Genomic DNA, 14,060 nt, shown 5'->3' on the forward strand with positions numbered 1-14,060 from the left:
TATTGTCAATGATATGTTCATCACATTATGTTGTCTTGCTGCATAATTCTCCAGTGCCCTGGACATGAGGCTACATTTTTGGAAAAAACAGACAAAAACCTTTAGGAAGTGACTGATGCTGTGGCTCAAATGGTACAGTGCTAACCTTGAGCAAGAGTTCAAAGACAGCACCCAAGCCAAGTTCAAGTCTCATGACTAACAAAAAATACATAAAAATAAAAACCTTTATCTCAGCTGGATGCCAGTGGCTCACACCTATAATCCTAGCTACTCAGGAGGTTAAGATGAGAGGATCATTGTTCCCAGCTAGTCCAGACTGAAAAGTCTCCATGAGACTCTTATCTACAATTCCCCCCACTAGAAAACCGGAAGTGGTGGTTCAAAGTGATAGAGTACTAGCCTTGAGAAAAAACATCTCAAGGAGAGCACCCAGGCCTTGAGTTCAAGCCCCATGACCTACCCAAAAACAATAAACAAAAAAACTAGAGGAAGGTGGAGGAGGAGAAGGAAGAGGAGGAGGAGGGGGAGAAGAAGGAGGAGGAGGGAGAGGAGGGGAAGGAGGAGGAGGAGGAGGAGGAGGAGGAGGAGAAGGAGGAGGGGGGGGGGGAGGAGGAGGGGGAGGAGGAGGAGGGGGAGAAGAAGGAGAAGGAGGAGGAGGAGGGGCAAGAGGAGAAGGAGGAGGAGGAGGAGGGGGAGGGGGAGGAGGAGGAGGAGGAGGAAAAATAAACCCTCTAATGTATGTGAAGTCAAATAGTTCAAAAGTAAAAGTATGTATATCAGAATTACCATAATAGAAATTGCCTATGATTCACCAGAATTATAAGATACCATTAGTCAGTTCTTTAGTAGAGTTAGTATTTTAAACATGTAGGGTATACCTATTTATATGCATGATGTATGTGTGTGTTTTATATATATATATACATATACATGTATGTATGTATGCATGTATCTGTCTGTCTGTCTGTCTTTCTATCCATCTGTCTCTACTATATCATCTCTCTATCTCTCATCTGTCTTTCATCTACAGGTACATAGCCACATCTTGGTAACTTGGGAGTTTTGTAAGCATTATGACATATCATTCAGTGCTTTATTAAAGAATGATTTACCACGATGACACAGCTAACTTAATTATAAACATCAAAGATAACAGAACTTATGAAATTAAAATCCAGGTCATGCTAAAATGAATCTCACCCTAGTACTACCCTGAAAAATTGAATTGCAGACAGATTGTCTCTCTTTATTAACCTAAATATAGCTGTACCTGCCAAGAGGAAATCTTTGCCTCTTATTATTTTTGTTTTTCTTCTGAAATCTGGCCCAATAAAGAGAATGGGTTAAAAAAAAAAACTTCTCTTGATGCCTAATCATTAGCATATATTTTTTCTTTCTGTACCTAACGTTATTGTATTTCCAGTAGTCAGAAATCACTAGCATCATATAATTCCTAGGGAGAACAAATTGAAACCAACTCTACAAATAGAAAAATACCTGTTCACAATTTATATTTATTAAGGGATTAAGGAAGAATACTATAATCAACTTGTTTCATTTTCCCTGGCCTTTCCATGAGCCAAACTCTATATGCATTGCTGACATTATAGAGATTAGTTCAGGAATAGTACAGGGAATAGTACATTGGGAATGTAGGTTGGAAGCTTAAGAAGTGATTCAATTCAACATAAATAAGAACTTGGGCCCCAGCCAAATGCCTCAACCACTACCATTATGAAGTATAATCGATGGAAAACCAGCCAAGATATTTTCCCATTGTCAAAGATAAAAAAATGGAACTATATGATACTTTCCTAATCCTGAACTACAAGGTTGTTTTCCTTTCTCCATATTTGATAAGTGAAGCAATAGGGCAAAATATTGTGCAACCCAAAGGAATATCATCTTTCTGCTACTTTAGTTTTCATGAATAATATAACAGCATTATTTTTATGTCAATGTAATTTATATGTAATGGCAGTAGAGGTTAAAAGTCTTCTTTTGGCTCCCTAATTGCCAGGAACTGTTTGACCCATGAATGTTATTTAAAACTATGGGAAATTTCAAGAGAAATTACTTCTTTCTTGGAGTCACCATGTGTTAATAATATTGATTCCCAAAGTGATCAGTTTATTGTCATTAAAATTACTTCTTTATAGCCTTGTATAAGTTATTCAATTACTCCTGCTATAATAAAATAAAGCACACAGGCAACAGTGACATATCAGTTATCATACATACTCATCTTTTTACCCAAGTAGTTTGGTCAATATAAAAAAAAAATAATGACTAGTTTCTTCTTAGAAGTTTTCTGTTAATTTTTGAGCCAGAATGTGCGCCTCTGATAGGCCACGTTGGTTTTCTATTTCAGTGTCCACTATATTTCTTCCTTTTCTAAGTTATTTGTTTATTTATTTTGGTGGTACACATGATTTGAATTCAGGGACTTGAGCTTGCTATACTTGAGCCATGCCAGTCCCAAACTTTTAATATTAGAACCATTTCAGAGCTTATCTCAAGTTGGGGATTTTTCTCTGTCTACATTCTGTGTCAAAATTATTATGCTTATTCTCATGGGAGTATCAACTACATATATCCTGATCCTGCACAAGTATAACTCTTAACCTTTAAAATGCATATGTTTTACCTCTTGAAAATTTCAGAGAAAAAAATATTTCTACAATTAAATTAAAGCAAAACTAAGGAAGTGGAAAAACCTCCCATTCTTCTGGATTGGGAGGATTAACATTGTGAAAATGGCTATACTGCCAAAGGCTATCTACAAATTCAATGTGATACCTATAATATCCCAACATCATTATTCAATGAAATAGAAGAAGCAATCCAAAAATTCATATGGAACAATAAAAGACCCCAATTAGTAAAAACAATCCTTATCAGAAAGAACAGCGTTGGAGGAATAACAATAATAAGATTTCAAACTCTACTATTAAGCCATAGTTATTAAAACAGCTTGGAACTGGAACAAGAACAGACCTGAGGACCAATGAAATAGAACTGAAGACCCAGAAATGAACCCATGGGCCCATAGCCCCCCAATATTTGATAAGGGAGCTAAAAAGTAGAATGGAAGAAAGACATCCTCTTCAGTAAATGGTGTTGGCAAAACTGGTTAAACATCTGTAGAAAACTATATCATCCTCTATATCACCCTGTACCAAAGTCAACTCCAAATGGATCAAAAACCTCAAAGTAAAAGTACACATCCTGAAAACATGACAGAAAGAACAGGAGAAACTCTAGGGCTCCTGAGCACAGGCTGAAATTTTCTTAATAAAGACCCAGAAATGAAACAAATCAAAGAAAGATTGTACACATGGGATTGCATGAAACTGCAGAGCTTCTGCATGGCAAAGGACATAGCAAGAAAGATCAATAGAAAGCTCATGGATTGGGAGAAGATCTTCACTAGTCATACAATGGACAAGGGTCTCATACCTAAAATATACTTAGAACTCAAAAAATTAAATCCCTTAAGAGCAAATCCTCAAAGAAACAACCACCCAATTAATAAGTGGGCTAAAGACTTACAGAGCGACTTCTCTGAAGAGGAAAGAAGGATGGCCAATAGACACTTGAAGAAATGCTCAACTTCTCTGGCCATAAAAGAAATTCAAAGCAAAACATTGAGATTCCACCTCACACCTATTAGAATGGCTATAATCAAGAAATCTAATAACAGATGTTGGAAAGGACGTGGCCAAAATGGAACCATACTACATTATTGGTGGGAGTGTAAACTGGTTCAATTACTTTGGAAAGCAGACTACATATAGAGCTCCCCTATGACCCAGCAATCCCACTTTCGGGAATTTACCCAAACAATCACAAACAAGGCCATACTAAAGCTATCAGCACAACTATGTTCATTGCAGCATTATTCACTATAGCTAAGATATGGAACCAACCCAGATGTCCCTCAGTAGATGGATGGATCAAGAAAATGTGATATATATATATGTATTATGTATATATATATAAGTATATATGTTATATATATATATACATACATACATACATACATACATACATACATACATACATACATACACAAACCATGGAATTCTATGCCTCCCTCAGAAAGAACAACATTGCCCCATTTGTTAGGAAATGAAAAGACTTGAAAAAAATTATATTAAGTGAACTATACCAGACCCAAAGAAACATAGGTCCCATGGTTTCCCTTATTTGCAATAACTAATATACATCTAGGATAATCTTACCAGACAAGCAGAACAGGTCACAAGCTATGTACATATGACCATATAAGATGATGCTAAGCAAAATGAATCCTGAGATAGGGACACAGGAGGTTGTATCTTTCTTGCTGTTGTTTTTAATGTACTTATAATATACTATGTAATTTTTTTTGTTTATTTTGTACATTCTTCACCATGGTTTAACCTCTGTTTGCACTGTATTTGACTCTGGTACCCTGCATCTTGTATATACATTTTTCAAATTTGGGGAGGGGAAGGGAAATAACAAAATGCTGAAATAATGAAACAAGGTTGGCCCATTGTAACAATGAGACGTACAAGACACTATGTTGAAAATGAACTTTACAACTTGGGGGGGTAGAGAAGTTGGGGAGGTGGGGAGGGAAGGGATGGTAGGAGAAAAAAAGGAGGGGGTAACAATGTTTAGTAGGAAATGTACTCATTACCTTACTCATGTACCTGTTTCCTTAGTCATGTAACTGTAACCCTTCTGTACAGTATCTTTACAATAAAACATATATATTAAAACAAAATATTTTCTGAGAGCAACTTCTTTGACTACACCTCATGTCATCAAACATGTATGTTACTTTTGAGTTTATATAAATGTAACTTCATTCAGAACCTTTGAGACAGGATTTGCATTTCCTACTGCTTTTGCTTATGATTCTGGATGAGTTATCTAAATTTTTCCTAGTTACCTCTGAATTTGAGTACTGCACATACTGCAATAGTTACATTCATAGATCATTTTACCTTTCCATATGGCCACCTTATTCAAGTCAACCTGGCCAATTTACTGAAACTGTCTTATCTTAGAATTGTTTCATATCTATATATAATTGGAATGGTTGAGCTCATATATATATATATATATATATATATATATATACTTATTTATAATTAGTGTAGGCTCATAGTGTATTGATTCTTTACTCAAGTGTTCACACGATGCTCCCTTATCCTAAATTCCTATTGGCTTTTCTGAAGCCTATTTCTTTTTACATTCATGTAATCAATGCATTTTCTGAAGTTTACACAAAAGTAGGGGTACAGCTGCTATATACTACTACCATGTATGGAATAGCCTACTTTGCAAATGTGTACAGTGTATTATTATAGCAAGGCTTCAGATGATTTTAATACTTAACAACAGAAATATTTGGTTTTTAAACATAGTTACACTCAGAAAAGGTACAAGAAAATTGTGATGTAAAAGATTTTAAAAGCTGTACATACATATATGGGAGGATATCTATATCTATATCTATATCTATATCTATAGACAGAGAGAGAGACAGAGAGAGACAGAGACAGAGAGAGACAGAGAGAGAGAGAAAGAGAGAGAGAGAGAGAGAGAGAGAGAGGTATGGTGCTTACCATGAATGGAGCTCAAAGGACTGAAAGTTTCTCTGTGTGAGTTAATGAGTGGGGAATGAATGTGAAAACCCAGAATGCAACTCTCCATTGTTGCAGATACTAAGAACACCACTATTTATTTAAGTTCTAGTCTCTGTCTGTCTATCTATCCATTTTCTATCATCTATTTATTTAGCAGTACTAGGGTTTAAACTCAAAATCTTGTACATGATAGACAATAACCTATCACTTGTACTATTCCTCCAGCCCTCTTGCCTTTTATTTTATTCTTAAGATAGAATCTCTCTTATTTGCCTAGGTTTTCTAGAGAGGACGATTTTCCTATTTATGCCTCCCATATTTACTCCACTTGCTTGTTCAATTTACTTGCTTGGCTGGGTGCTATATGACTTGAGTCACTCCCATAGTTTAGCTTTTTGGGTGTTATTTTGAAAATGTAGTCTCCCCTACTTTTGGCCCAAGTTGGCCTCAAACTATGATCCTTCAGCTCTCAGTCTTCTGAAAAGCTAGGATTATATATGTTACCCATGAATACAAGGGCCCAAATTACAAATTCTAATGTTTTGGCTCCAAGGAAGTTCATGCATGAATACTTGTCAATCCACTATTAAAGTGTTTCTCCTGGATTTAACTAGTCTCAGTTAACAAATATGTACAAAGGGGGCTGGGAAGGTGGCTCAGTGGTAGAGTGCTTGCCTTGTGTGCATGAGGCCCTGGGTTCGATTTCTCAGCACCACATAAGCAAAAAAGAAAACAACCGGAAGTGGCACTGTGGCTCAAGTGGTAGAGTGCTAGCCTTGAGCTGAAGAGCTGAGGGACAGTGCCCAGGCCCAAAGCCCCACAACTGGACCAAAAAAAAAAAAAAGAAAGAAAGAAAGAAAGAAAAAAGAAATATTTTGTTCCTCAGCTTTTCCATCATTACTTGATGACTTAGAAATATAAATGCTTTTTGTCAGCAAATGGAATAAGTGAATAAAAATCTTAAACTATGAAAAATAGCATTTGTAATTATAAGTTCACTTTCTAAATTTATATTTAGAAAAAAAGAGAGTATTAACATGCATTGACTATTATAAGCATTTGGCTATACACATAAAAGAGATGTTCTTTCCTTTAAATAATTCAAAATAGTTTACTCAGTAGATGTAAGAAAACTGGCTGTTGAATTAGGTAAATAAATTAAAGATTGTGAATTACAAGTCGTACCTCAAAGCCATCTCCATTTACAGACTATGATCTTTTTAGCTCTTTTTCTTCTCTCTGCTTTCCTTACCAGATTGCAGCAATTGTAATAACTGTGAATATCCCTTTTTTGGTCTCTCCTTGATTAAAATAAAAATCCACTAATGTCTACAGTCCACTTTTAATTAAACCAGGTTATATTGGGATAAAGCTTGAAAGGAAAGCAGAGAGACTTTTAAAAGCAAAACATTGTCTTTTAAATTGCTATCCCCAAATCATATGGGTGTACCCATTTAATCCAGCTTCTTTGAAAAGGGAGATTTATTGTGATCAAATGAGTATTTAATCATAGCATTTTAATCATAGAAATAGGAAATGAAGGTCACAAAATCCTTGACTTCTAAGAAAAGTCTACACAGTAAACACACTTTACCCCCATAGAGCTATTTTCAACAAAAATATAAAGGCTATTGTTATATTCTGAGTTTACAGTTTTTGTTTGTTTTGTCACATGTATAAGTGATAAATGGTCAAGTGGCCACACAAATCAATGGGACTTAGCAGTTGAGATTGTTACAACTGGCCCAGCTTTATGAGAAAAAAAGCAAGATCCTTATCTCATACAGTAGTCAATGGTGAAATCCAGATAGATCCAATACATTATAATCCCACAAGTGGAGAATCAAACAATACATTAAACAGAAGAAAATGTATTGCACCACTGTGTGAGATAGGAGTGAAGAAAGACTTTCTAAATAAAACCCACAAATACTAAACTATGGGGAATTCAATTACAGTTCAAACTAAAAGATTTCTTTTACACAAAAGATACCATGAATAGAGTCAAGAAAGAGATGATAAGAGCTAGTACCTATGAGTGCTTACTATGTTCCAGGAAGTACTTGTAATACTTCTAATGCTACATTTATTTGTGCTGAAATAGAAATGATTAAGTATTTCATCCAAGGTTATCTCTATACTAAATGAAGAGTTCATATGCTGTATCATGCCATCCAGTTTCACCATGGCTATTGGAGAATATTTTCAAAGTCAAAAATCTTCAAAGGCTGTCCAAGTTGAATATACTAACCTCCCTTAAGTTATTCTCAATAACAACAAGAAAGGCTAATTCTTCAAAGGCAACAATCAGCAGAGGTTATATTAAAGAAATTCATGAAATTGAAATCATGAAAACAGCAGCAGATTCTAAATTGAACTAGCAATTAGAGAAGTATAAATTAAAGTCACAAGAATGTTCTGTTCTATATTTTTTAAACTGGATTAAAAAAACCTGATGATAGCAGGTTGGTGTTGCGATATAAATATGTGCTGCACTACAGGAACAACACTGTCCTGCTGAGAAAATTCAAGTCTGTTTAGCCATTACAGGACAATTAGGGGACAATAATAAGCATGGATATGTATCTCAAGAAATTGCCATATTAACATTAATTATTGGGATAAATGCAGCTAACCTATTAATATATTATAGGTTAAAAAAGTATGTTGGATACATATCAAAAAAGCCTATGAAGCTAAGTACTGACAATCCCTGTATGGTAGCATGGATAAATCTATAGGAAAAAAAGCAGTTCGACGACAAAAAACACAAATTTTATAAGGAAGAGATGAAACCTCTAAGACAGCCTATTTAATTTAATTTGAGTGAATCTCATACAATAAACATTTCCCTAAAGCATATATTGATGATAGCTCGTATGAGCAGTCTGAAGAAGTAAATGTGAAGTAAACAGAAAAGTAAGCATTGATTGCATCCAAATCAGGCCTTGCATTCCACCAGTGGTAATAATTTCTCCCAAAATGAGAGGTGCAAGTAAGTTAAGCAATTGCTCTCAATGATGAACTAAAAAAAAAAAAGACAACTATTTTTTGTTCCTGCTTGAGATTAATCCAATAGTGCTTATTAATTCCATTCTCCCTTTTCCAGATACTGACCTAGACGATTTATACACTTACATCTTCCTCTTGAATAATGATACATGGAACAGTAATCCTATCTAATGCCATTTAGAGTAAGTCTAGGAAAGAAGTGACTTGTTAAAGCTGGAAGACAATCCCATATTCTCCAGGCGGATCTGAAAGATTATATTTATTTCGCGTCCCTATCAAATGTTTTCCAAGGTGTTCTTCAAGGAATTCATATTGAGACTTTAAGAAACAAAGGTTGCCTGGGCATGGGTAGCTCCTGCCTGTAATCCTGAGGATCCTGTTTTGAAGCCAGCTGGGTCAGAAAGTCCATGAGACTCTTACCTCCAAATAACCGCCAGAAAATTGGAAGTGATGCTGTGGCCTTGAATCCAGGGACAAAGAAACCAAAAACCCAAAACCACCACCAACAAAACAGAAACAAAGTTGAAGAAACTTTTGTTTGTAAACTGGAAGAATTTCTAGAACCTTTAATTCACCAATGTAAAGAATTTGCTGTTTTCCCTAGAGGGGGAAATGGCCCTCCACAATCTTCAACAATCCCACTTGTGTCTGAGTACATAAAGAACACCATCTATTGGGTGTAAATAAACGCATTTAAAAAAAATTTCCATTAAATCACTCAAATATTTTCGCAACTCTGTGCCAGTCCTAGGCTTAAATCAGGGCCTCTTGCTCACATTTGTCCTTCTCACTTAAGTCTGGCTTGACCGCTTGAGCTATAACTCTGCTACTGGTTTGCTGCTGTTTAATTGGAGATGAGAATCTCTCAGATACATCTGCCTTGACTAGCTTTGAATCTTGGTGTCAGATCTCAGCTCCTTGAATAGCAATGATTATGAGTATGAGCTACTGGTGCCTGGGACAAATGTCTTTTGGAAGTAGGCTTCCTTCTGCCCTTAGAAGTAATCCTGGGTCGGTACCCAAGCTTGGGTGGCCACTTCCAGGATTAAAAAGGCATCAGATTAGTATTATTCACCAGCTTGTTCTCCTTCCAGTTATGAATTTAATCCAAGTTAATAATCAAAATGGCACAAATTACTTTTAACATGGAGCTATTTCTTGCCTTTGCTGTGGCCTCTCTTTCGACTGCCAAAGAGATCTGAGACCCCATGGATGATTTCCTCATTCTTTTCTCTATATTTTGTATCTAGCCAACACCATTAAGTTTGGAGCAGGGCTACGGTGGACAATTAATGGGAGCAGGAAAAAACTGTGTAATTCTCCAGGTGAAAGATGGTAGTGGTTACTCGCCAAGATCAGACGCATTTATCTGCAGAATGACTGCTCAGGCCTTCTCCTTGGTTCCTATCATCTATTTTTATCCTCCATCAGATGTTAATGTGGTCTATTTGAATCAAATCACACCCCTCATCTCCTCAGCATCTTTTCATTTCCCCTCTTCGTTGAGTATGAGAGCCAAAAATCTTTGTGAGTTCCTGTACTGTCAGGATCTTGCATCCTCTCTCACCTCATCTTCTACATACCTAGTTCCTACAACTCCAGGGTGTTAGCTCCTTTGCCACAAGTGTTTTAACATGAACATACAATATTAGCTTTCACTGAAACAGAACTTGGCTGTTTACCAGCAAGAATTCAGGTACATTTCAAATCAGAGTAGCATAGTAGTCCCTCACTACTAACCTAGCCAAATTCTTGAATTCCTTGGCTCCTTGTATCTTAGCTCCAGAGATGCCTATTAACTTGTTGAAGTGGATCTATGTGAAACTTCTTACTATGCTTAGAATGAAAGGATAAAATTCCTACTTCTGTGCCATAGTGGGATGGAAAATAATCCAAGAAATGCATTATTCTCATTAATTACTTCCTTTATCTTTTCCCCAGATTTATTGGGGTATATTTGATGAACCAAGATGTACAATATGTTCACTGGTTATTTGTGTATCAATGCAATGAAAGTGTTACCACTATCAAGTAACATTTGTTCAACAATAAAATACAAGGTGTCTCTAGCGAGGACTCTTGTTATGCCTTGGAGATTGAGGAAATACAAAACACACTAGAAATAATAAGCTTGAAAATTATTATGATACATTCCAATTCAGTTATCTATTTGCTTATTCATCCAAACAATACCCATAGGGTATCCATCATGATCCACATCCTGTCGTGGGAACTGATGATTTGTTGGTAAAAGTTCATTCTCAGGAATCTGATATCTTGGTCGAGAGTAGACAGAATGTAAGACAGTTGAGTACCAAATTAAGACACAATCCTTTGAGACAGAGACGGACACTCCTAGGGGAAACTACATTAGATGAACTGATTGGGAATGACAAGGAATACCCAGGAACTGATCAAAGATGTATTAAGTTTTTGTAAAGTAAAAGCTCTCTGGCCAGGTGCCCTTGGCTCAGGCCTGCAATCCTAGCTACTTAGGAGGCTGAGATCTAAAGATCATAGTTCAAGGCCAGGAAAGTCCATGAGACTCTTATCTCTTAAAAACCACTCCGAAAACCAGAAGTAGCACTGTGACTCAAGTCATAGAGAGTTTTCCTTGAGCTGAAGAGCTGAGTGACAGCACCCAGGCCCAGGTTCAATCCCTATGACCAACAAAAACAAACAAAACAAAACAAAAACTTTGAAAAAATTTGGGACACTACAGAAATTTTTTGGTCAGAATGGAAGTTAATTAAAGGTGGTGCCAGTGGCTCTCTCCTGTAATCCTAGCTATTCACAAAGCTGAGATCTGGTTTGCTGTCCCTCAGCTCTTCAGCTCAAGACTAACACTTGATTTCCACTTGAGCCACAGTGCCACTTCCAGCTTTTCTGGTGGTTAATTGGACATAACAGTCATGGACTTTCCTGTCCAGACTAGCTTTGAACAGCGATCCTCGGATCTCAGCCACCTGAGTAGCTAGGATTATAGGCATGAACCACTGGCACCCAAGCAAAATGCATATTTTCAATAAAATAATTCCTCAAAATATTCTCTATAATATTATTGCTTAGGAATGTTTGCGTGTTTGCTGATCCTGGGGCTGGAACTTGGGGCCTGAGCCTTTCTGCTCAAGGCTAGTGCTCTACCACTTGAGTCACAGCTATACTTACAACCTTTTGTTGGTTAATTGGAGATAAGAGCCTCAGGGACTGTTCTCCCGAGGCCAGCTTTGAATCTTGATTCTCAAATCTCAGCCTCCAGAGTAACTAGAATTAAAGGCGTGAGCCCTCAGCACCTGGCTTTGATTAGAATTTACTTTGTTAAATTAAACTGTGTTTCAGCGCCTATAAATTGATGAGTTTTTAATGAAGCAGAGTATTGACAGATTAATGACTTGAGGGGCTACTTAAAATGATGTTATGTTTTAATCACTTGTTTCTATCTCTTTATGCCCAATAATATAAATAAATAAGTAAATTGCTGACTTCAAATTTCCTACCTCCTTATTTACAGTCTTATAAACTTATAAGTGTCTCTCTACACAGATGCTGTTTAAGAACCCAGAGGAGATTTTGCTTATAGAGAAAATGTTTCCTCTAGGAATATACTTTTACCTTTTGAAAAAGAGTATATGGTACATTTTCAATGCCTTGTTAACCATAAGAGTTTCCTGATCTTTGTAGCTTGTGTCTTTCTATTATACCACATATCCATTCTACAAAGACAGGAAAACTCCCATATTGGAAATTATTTTGTTATTGTCTTATTCTATACATTTCTCTTCATTTCTCATAATAAGTTTCATTTGAAGGTGCCATAGTTCTACACTCAGGTATTAACAAATGATTTAAGAGATGGAAATTTATTTTTGGTACTTCTGTAAATTTTAGAAACTAAGAGAATATAATGTTCAAGCCCCATTCATCCACATAATAAATTATAAAGTCACACATTCTCGAAAAAATATTCCATTTCCTAGCAAAACAAATGTATACATTCACACCCACCTTAGAAGGTAACATAAACTCTGTCCCTTATGAAAGGATCTTTATGTATTTTACAGGATTTATGAAGAGAAGTCTTTTTTACACCACCACTGAATGATACCATCTGTGAATGGAAGTACTACAGGTATTCAGAATCCTGTCTTAGAAAATAGGACATTCTGAGCTACAATCCAGAATTCTTGTGTATCCTTGAATAGTCAGAGTGATGCTATAAAAGTTATTTTTTCTTAAAACCAGGTAACACATATTCATTCAAAAATTGAAACATGATGCCAGAAAATTATGTAAAATAGCACTATGCAGAGATAACCATTTTATTGCTACCTTATTTCAAATGCTGTTGTTATGTAGCATATTGAAACCATTCACTAAAAGGAACACATTAAGTTTGCACTGGATTACAATCCCACCCACAGTGTGTGAGGGTTTTTGCTCCCTGTACCTTTGCAAGCATTTGTTGTTGCTTGCTTCTTTAATGATAGCCATTCTCACTGGAGAGAGATGGAAAATTAGATAGCCTTGATTTGCACTTCCTTTATGGTTAAAGATGTTGAACAGCTCTATGTATTTCTTCAGAGAATTGTCTGTTTAATTCATTGGCTCATTTTTAGTTAGATTTTTTGTTCTTTGCTGTTTAGTCTTTCAAGCTTTTTGTGCATTCTGGATATTAATCTTTGATCTGATGAATATATGGCAAATATTTTCTCCCATTATGTGAATTCTGTCTTCATTCTGGTAATTGTTTTCATTGAAGTACAGAAGACTTTTAGTTTGATGCAACCCCATTTGTCAATTCTTGCTTTTATATCATGGTTGATCTAGCCGATCTATAGAAATTAGTATGGAAGCTTATCAAAAAACCCAAAATATTCCTTCTTAATGATCCTGAAATTCCTCACAAGGGTATGCAACTGAAATACTATAAATCAACATACAAGAGAGATACTTGTCCATTCATATATCTTACAGCACCATTCGCAATAGGCTAGTTGTGCAACTGATGAATGGATAAGAAAAAAATGGAAATATAAGATGGAGGAGTACGGTTAAACTATAAACTAGAAATAAATTAAGTTGTTTTCAGGAAAATAGATGGCACTGGAAGTCATAATAATGAGTGAATCAAATGAGACACAAGAATACAAATATTGTATGTTTTCACTTATGTACAAAAAACTAGGCTTAAAATGTTGAGAATAGGAAGTAGCGCTGTGGCTCAAGTAGTAGAGTGCTTGCCTTGAACTGAGAGCTGAGGGACAGCACTCAGGCCCAGAGTTCAAGCCCCATGACCGACAAAGAATAATCATAATAATAAGATTAGAGCATAAATGTAAATGGGGAACTATAGTGGGAAATCAGAATGAGGGTGAGGGAGAAAAGTAGAAGGCCCTAGGAACAAAA

This window comes from Dipodomys merriami, unplaced genomic scaffold, assembly GCF_024711535.1.
Source record: "Dipodomys merriami isolate MVZ:Mamm:240054 unplaced genomic scaffold, mDipMer1.0.p SCAF_1, whole genome shotgun sequence".
NCBI lineage: Eukaryota > Metazoa > Chordata > Mammalia > Rodentia > Heteromyidae > Dipodomys > Dipodomys merriami.